This window comes from Cupressus sempervirens, chromosome 7 (genome assembly GCF_028749045.1).
Source record: "Cupressus sempervirens isolate cs-2001-9-10 chromosome 7, ASM2874904v1, whole genome shotgun sequence".
Classification (NCBI taxonomy): Eukaryota; Viridiplantae; Streptophyta; class Pinopsida; order Cupressales; family Cupressaceae; genus Cupressus; species Cupressus sempervirens.
Genome location: NC_143124.1, coordinates 477,744,474 through 477,751,974, shown reverse-complemented (window position 1 = coordinate 477,751,974; position 7,501 = coordinate 477,744,474). Strand labels below are relative to the sequence as shown.

The 7,501-nt window shown below is 31.9% G+C and overlaps 1 long non-coding RNA gene across 1 annotated transcript in view; it reads right to left on the bottom strand.

Annotated features, from left to right (window-relative positions):
• Positions 1–498: 498 nt before the first annotated feature.
• LOC149547619 (uncharacterized) overlaps positions 499–7,501 on the bottom strand; it is a 39,756-nt gene continuing 32,753 nt past the window's right edge. The window contains exon 3 of the long non-coding RNA XR_016354413.1: positions 499–792. This is a non-coding gene — a long non-coding RNA (uncharacterized LOC149547619). The remainder of the gene's footprint in view (positions 793–7,501) is intronic.

Below are 7,501 nucleotides of genomic sequence, written 5' to 3'. Positions count from 1 at the left end.
TTAAAATATACACTTCTCAAAACATAAATATTGCCACAATTAAACTTTGTAGGGCCAACTAAGTTCTTTGCATATTGATTCTATAGAGGTTTGGATTATCTACCAACTATTAATTTGAAAGAAAGCTAATGTAATCACAATCCTATAAGTTGTATGGAAAAATCTTGGAAAAAAAAAAGAAATTCACACGATACATCTTTATCACAACTTCTATTTTGTAATGGATTTGGAAATACATATAAAGAGGAACCTCTATATTGTCATAACAAAAATATTCTCTGTTAAATGCACACTTGCCTTCCTCCAACCTTCATCCTCCTTCAATGCTTCTCTTTCCCTAGTCAAGATAGTTTTTTAAAGAAAACCAAAACTAAAATGAACCCCAATCCCCATCCACTCAACTTCCTCCTTGTTTTTAGTGCCATATTCCCTATTTCTTTTTGGATAAAAAATTATAACAATTTTATAATCTTCTTACATGTACAAGTCATAACTATTGTTTATTTGGATATATTTATATAAATCTTGTTACCAAAGTAATAAATTGAATTCTAATATCAAGAGTTTTGAATACCTTTCAATTTTATTCTCCAACTTTAAATTTAAATCCATAATTAATTTATTATTAATAAGATTAAGGAGGAATAAAATAGAAATAACATTAAATCAATATATAAGTTCCTAAGTGGTGTGTGGGCTACAAAAGGCTATCCAACCATCCCCTTTTGAGAGGCTAACCCTCTCTGCCTCAACCACACCCCCATCTTCGTTGAACCTACATCCACTTAGACACTGACAAAAAATGAGTCAGTATCCATCATAGTCCAACATGTATACATAAATATCATATCATAAATAACACAACATCAGTGTAAATAACAAGTATGATAGTATCCATAACTACATCATCATCATGAAATAATTTATTAACATAATCACATTAGCATTTATCTACAACATTCCCATGACATATCAATATATTAGTAACCATTTAATTCACACTAATTTACATATCATAACACAAATTAGATTAATAAACTTAATCTTTTCTATAATCCACGTTCAAAACAAAGGTTGACTAATTCAAAGTCGACCTGATTGCCACATAAGAAAGAAGTCTAAGAAGGTTGAAAAATGAGACGTGACATCTTGGAATGTAGATTGATGTATGGGATATGAGCAGGAAGATCGGCTTTCTTTTCATAGTGCATATTGTGCTTACAAAGGAGGTGATGGGGTTTTGCGTTTAATCCAAGTCAATGTCTCAAATCAACTAATGTTGGGAGATTTTTTGATATGATATAAATATCACTACAAATATATCATGTGTATGTCTCAATGTTTAGGATAGTGCCACTATTTCTCTTGGCAGATCGGCAGTGACATGACTTGGAGACTTCATCGATGACCACGTGCAAGAAAATATATTGCCGCAAACTGTTGTCCCATGTTGTCACCACAAATTAGTGTGTCAATCCAAACTAGTTCAAATTAGTTGGAAATGAATGTCGATCACTGTACTTGTGATTAATGACAAAGAATGTTGTAAAATGGCGTTGAGGGTGCCAAGGGGAGATCTTACTTAGTGTCAGGTTGGCAGTGGGGGTGTGGGAATTTTAATCTCATATCCTCCATAGCACTGAAAATAACCTCTTTATAAAATGAATTCCGCCACTCATAAACAAAGAGTCACTGTGGGTTTTCCGTCGCAGTTTCAAGGATGATGAGTTTGAAGTTAGTATTTAGATCTTTGTGGTCTGTTGTCTGTACATGATAGCTTGTTATAGAGGATGACATAGCCATAGACGATAATTTGGCGGAAAAAAATTAGTTTGCCTCAAATTGTAGAATAATAAAATAATGATAGAAAAATAGTTGGATCTGAATTTTTTCTTTCAAGTTTGATTTCTAAAAAACAATTTACTCAAATTTACTTTTATTCAATATAGGAAAGTTTATAGTTAATTTTTTGGAAACAACCATCTTGATGCAATCATGGCCCTTCAAACGATGAAGCAAAATGGTCTCCAATGGTTATGTAAAGAAACACTCATTTGGTTCTAATATTGTGCAAGAATCTGCCTCAAGCTTCATACAATCTAAGAATTTGACTAAGAAAATGAATGAAACACAATTCCAACAACTAGAAGCTCAAGAGATAACAAAGAAAAATGATGATGGATTAATTAAGTCAATAATTAAAAAGAGTACAGTTCTAAATAGCCTATTGCCTAATTAGTTTACAAAGTAGATGCACCTCTATATATAGCCATGCACGATAACTAGGAATGATGCAAGTGACAACCTACCAATTAGAAAAGGTGTAATCACATGTCTACTAAAGGTGGATCATCTTCTATTGTGTAACAAAGTATGTGCAACAATGAGAAGATGATAATTTTATAAGAACACAAAGTTGAAGCTCAAAAACAATGAGTTATGAGACAATAACTATGTGCTAAAATATAATGCAAACTCCTAATCGTCTCACTGAAAACTAATATGAAAATGCATTATCCTATGTAAACTTAAGTAAAATTTAATTAGTAATATTTTTTTAGGGGTAAAATGGAAGCACTTTAATAAGATGTAGGCTTTCACTTTACGCACTAAAGAATTCAAAATATGTGTAGGGTGTAATACCCCTATAATTGTAACAATTATGAGTAGAGTTTAGAGATAGTATAAGTACACTTGAGATATGTTGAGAGATAAGGTTACTTCTAGTACTCTTTGATTCAAAACTTTCTTAGGTAAAAACTCAAAATTACATTCAGCTAGGGTTACTAGTGTTAGATAATTAAGGGGGTGAGGGGGTGGGGGGAATTAGTTATGTCTAGTTATTCTACAGGATCCCTTCAAACACTTTAGTACCAATACAAACTTCATAAAATCTAATATTAATTACTCACTAACCTCATTCAACTTCACAATTAACACTTATAATAAATCTACTTCAAACTGTAAACTCATTGTTTATGTTATTACCGAGTATCATAAATTAACTTAGCTTTTATCAAGTTGTGGTAATAAGTAAATAACATAAAAATTAACTTGCAACACAAAATAATTCACACATTTTTCACCATGATTTGACATGGAAACCATGTAAAGGGAAAAATCACCTAGGAATGACAACCCAAAAATTTCACTCTTCAAAAGTGTGCTCTACTAGGAGCCAACCTTGTTAAAGGATTTACACCAAAATATCATCTAGAGTTTGTTCACCCCTTGATCCTATCAAAAGAGTGGCACATTTTAAAGGACTTATAAATACCACAAATTGATATTACTATATAGGATTTCACAGACTTATTAGGTCAACTTGGTTAAGAGATTTTTCTACAACAATGGTAAGAAAGTAATTGTTCAAATGATTTGTTAGGTTTAGCACTACTTTTATTGTTCACATCTTTGTTCTTCTATGTCTTCTTCCTTCCGATCTCTTACTGACTAATTCACACCTTCTCACTTTCACTTTTTATGTAACTCTTCTTTGATCTTCTCTCTGCTCTTCTTGGTTCTCCTTGTCTCTTTTAGCTTCTTCTTCTCCTTCAAAAATTTACATCCATTCAACATTCAACTAGAAACCAAACAATTTCTCAAGCATCTCCTTAAATAGTAATCTCTTTGCTTCTAGATTCTTCCAAGTTTTGCTACTTAACCACATCTACAAATCTTAGATTCATTGCATTTTGACACTTACAAAATACAAATTTTATTGAACTTTGTGCTCATCCTTATCTTGTTTAAATCAACATTATCAAATCTTCATTCTATTTTTCTAGCTATAGATCTTGTAACTAACTTTGACTTTAGCCTTTGAACACCTTGAACATTCTTTATTTTTATCATCAGTTAGCCTCAGATTCCATTTTCCTTAACTTGTTCTTCCATCTCATACTTTGTGAACATAACATTTCACTCAGGAAATACATCAATCAGTCATCAACATAAAACTCATTACTCTGTCATCAACATAATTTCTTCATATTATCTTCATCAGCCAAATCCTCTTCATTAATCAAATGATATGACACTCTAATGAATTAGCATAATTTCTAATCAACTAAACCTTGACATCAATGACAACATAACATTTGATATGAATCTTTTACCTACATTCATAGCATTATCAATTAGGGATAACAATCTTCCCCTTTGGCATTAATGACAACACATAACATATGATTTTACATTACAAAACATTATATAAAATAATCAAATGTATACATTGACAACAATACAACTATTGACTTCAATTTGGTTCTCTTGAATAAATGTTACCATTAGGTGTACTTGGTCTGTATCTTCATTAGAGGCAAACTTCAATATTTCTCCCCCTTATGATATGATCTATGTATGTTTTGACTTATCTTCCCTTTGCATAGCATTCACTTCTTTTTCTGATTCTTTTCATCTTCATCCCTTTGACAGAAATCTAGTCTTCATTCTTATTTTCCATAATCTACTGCTGCCACACTCTCCCTATTTTTCTTTTCCTTTTTCCTTACTCTCTCCTTTTAGGCATACTCTTCCTTAATTCATATTCTCCTTATAGATTCTCTCCCCCTTTTCCAACAATTCCAAAGGTAACTATAAGTTCCAATGTGAAACTTATTAAACCTTGTAGTTATACCTTGTACCTTGCATGTATGATTTACATCAATTTTCATTACAATCATCTTCACAACTCTACGAAACTCCTAAATAGCAAACCCTTGCATCAACTCCACAAAGATATTTATGTTCATCCATAAATTGATGCAACATGCATATTCACTTAGTGAAATTTGGATAGGGGAAGGACCCTCAACTTACCTCTTAGATACTCAAAAGCATCCTTAGGCAATGGCTTAGCAAATATGACTATAATCTGCTCTTTGGACTTCACATATTCAAGCCTTACTTGTTTCTCTTGTACTTTATCCCTCAAGTAGTGATACTTAATTGATAGATTCTTTATCTTTGCATGCATCACTAGATTCTATGATATATTTATTGCACTAGCGTTTTTACAATAAATAGTAATAGAGCCGATTATCTCCTCTTGTATACCTTCCAATAGTTTCTTAATCCAAGTAATATTTGAACAATTGATTGCAACATAAACATACTCAGCTTCAAAAATAGGTTGTGAAATGTAGCTCTATTTCTTTCTTAATCATGTTATCAACCATTCTCCTAAAAAGAAAGGTCTATTACTTTTTCTTTTTCTATCATCAACATTACTAGCCCAGGCTCCATCAGTATAAACTTTAAGAGTAAAGTCATCATCTTGTTTATACCATAGCCAAAAATCTTCAATTCCTTTTAGATATATGAATATCCTCTTGACAATAGTCATGTGTATTTCCTTAAGATTAGAGGAGAACCTTGCGACCATACCAACACCATGTCCTGGTCTACTGTGTACAACATACTATAATTTACCAATGATTGAGCTAGGGTACTTAAGAGAAGCCACTCTACACATCTATCCTATATACCTTGCTAGCATGAATCCCAATGGTATACTTTTGGGGGAGTATCCTAAGCATTTCTAGAACACTTGGAGAGATTGTTAGTATGATTGACATGTTGCATTCACGACTGTGTTTGTCATTAATGTCAACATAATATTGTTTCTATGAAGATTGGCAGAGTACAAGACACAGAACAAGGTTGTATGAACATAGTATTGATAATAAGGTCAAGCACAATTAAGGGTGTGTCCCACATTGTCTCCTAGTAAGTGGTTAACTATGCATGAAGAGAGTTGAAGACATGTAAAAGATATGACTGACTTATAGAGGACAGTATACAAACATAGTACCTAAGAAACAGTTTCTAATATTTGGATTACATCTCCTAAGAGAGATAGAAGCAGTATGAATACACTTAGACAGTCACAGAAGACAATCTAATGATGACATTAGCAAGTACACAAGGTTAGAGTTCACACATGTGATAATTTGTAAAGACTATGAGCCAACAGTGTTGTGTAATTATAAAATAATTAGTTAGCTTAAAGAGGTCCTATTATAATTAATTGGAAAAGTCTCAAGGCCTACTGAAGGAATTATTTTGAGGATATGGTATAAAGGAAGGTTATTTTCCTTGTGATGAAATGTGTGATTGATATATGTAGTGTGAATTGAGGAAGTAATATGTGAAGTTAGTAAATGCATGTAAGTGATCTGAGAGATTATTTGGATGCGAGATTTGTGATCTAGTATTGAGATGAGAAGAGGATAGAGGAGCTGAAGATTATTTTATTTCTCTTATTCTTCAAGGAATAAGATAGAGACCAGTTGGACTATGAGTTTCGTGGTCTTTCCCTTGAATCTATTTGGACAGTGGGTTTATCTACCTTCTACAACTCCTAATAGGGTTGGAATCTCCTAATAGGGATTCAAAGTCTCCTAATAGGGACTGATATCTACTAATTTTATTTCATTGTCTCCTAACAGAGTCCATCCTCTTACAAGGAACTTTTATATTACTCCATCATTTTGTGGGTACCATCCCCACCAGAGTTTTCCATCTAATCGAGGGTTTCCCTAGTTAAAATATATGGTGTTATTGTGTATGAGTATCTTGTTATAGTTGTTGATTATATTTTTCACATGTTTAAGGATTAATAAGGTTGATAAATATTTTAATACTTGGATAATTGATTCACCCCCCATCTCAATTATTTTGGTGGTCTTTTCTTTCTAAAAATTGGTTTTAGAGCATCAAGTCCTAGAAGAAAAATGTTAACATCTTTGCGAGATCAATGGTGGGTCACTTTAGAAAAGAAATTTTGAAGTTTGATGAAGTTAATTTTGATATTTAGAAGATGGAGTTCCTTGGTGAGATATTAGAATTATGTATAAAACAAAAGATTGAGTTTCCAGATCTAGAATCTTTTTTCTTGCATACAAAAGAATAGAAGCACAAGTAAAGACAAATCTAGATCTGAAGAAGAGAAGAAGATCAAAGAAGGGATTGATATGCTTATGAAAAGAGCGCTAGAAGGTATTAAACAAAAAAAAAAAAAATTGACATGTAAAGAATTTGGTCATTTTTGTCCAAATGTCCTAAGAGACTAAGGAAAACTAGAAATAATTCACTTTCTAATAATGATGAAGAATTTAAAACAAGTATGGAAAGATTCTTGAATGATAGTGATGATAAAGATAATGATCTTGAATTGGTTGAGAAAGAGAAAGTATGAGAAGAAACAACTTTAGTAACTATTATTGAAGGCTAATTAAGAGAATATTGAAGTTCTCTTTTTGACTAACAATGATTTTCATAATGATGCTCAAATTGTTGAACATAGAGATGAACAAAGATCAAAATCGAGAGAAGAAATAAGAGTTGAGGTAGAAAATCCTACACTAAATAAGAACTTGGTGAATAATCATCCTAATGAATAAATCATTGGAAGTAAAGAGAAAGGAGTGATGACAAGAAATATAGTATATGTGAAATTATGTTTGATTTCTCAAGTTGAACCTAAGAGTGTAGATGA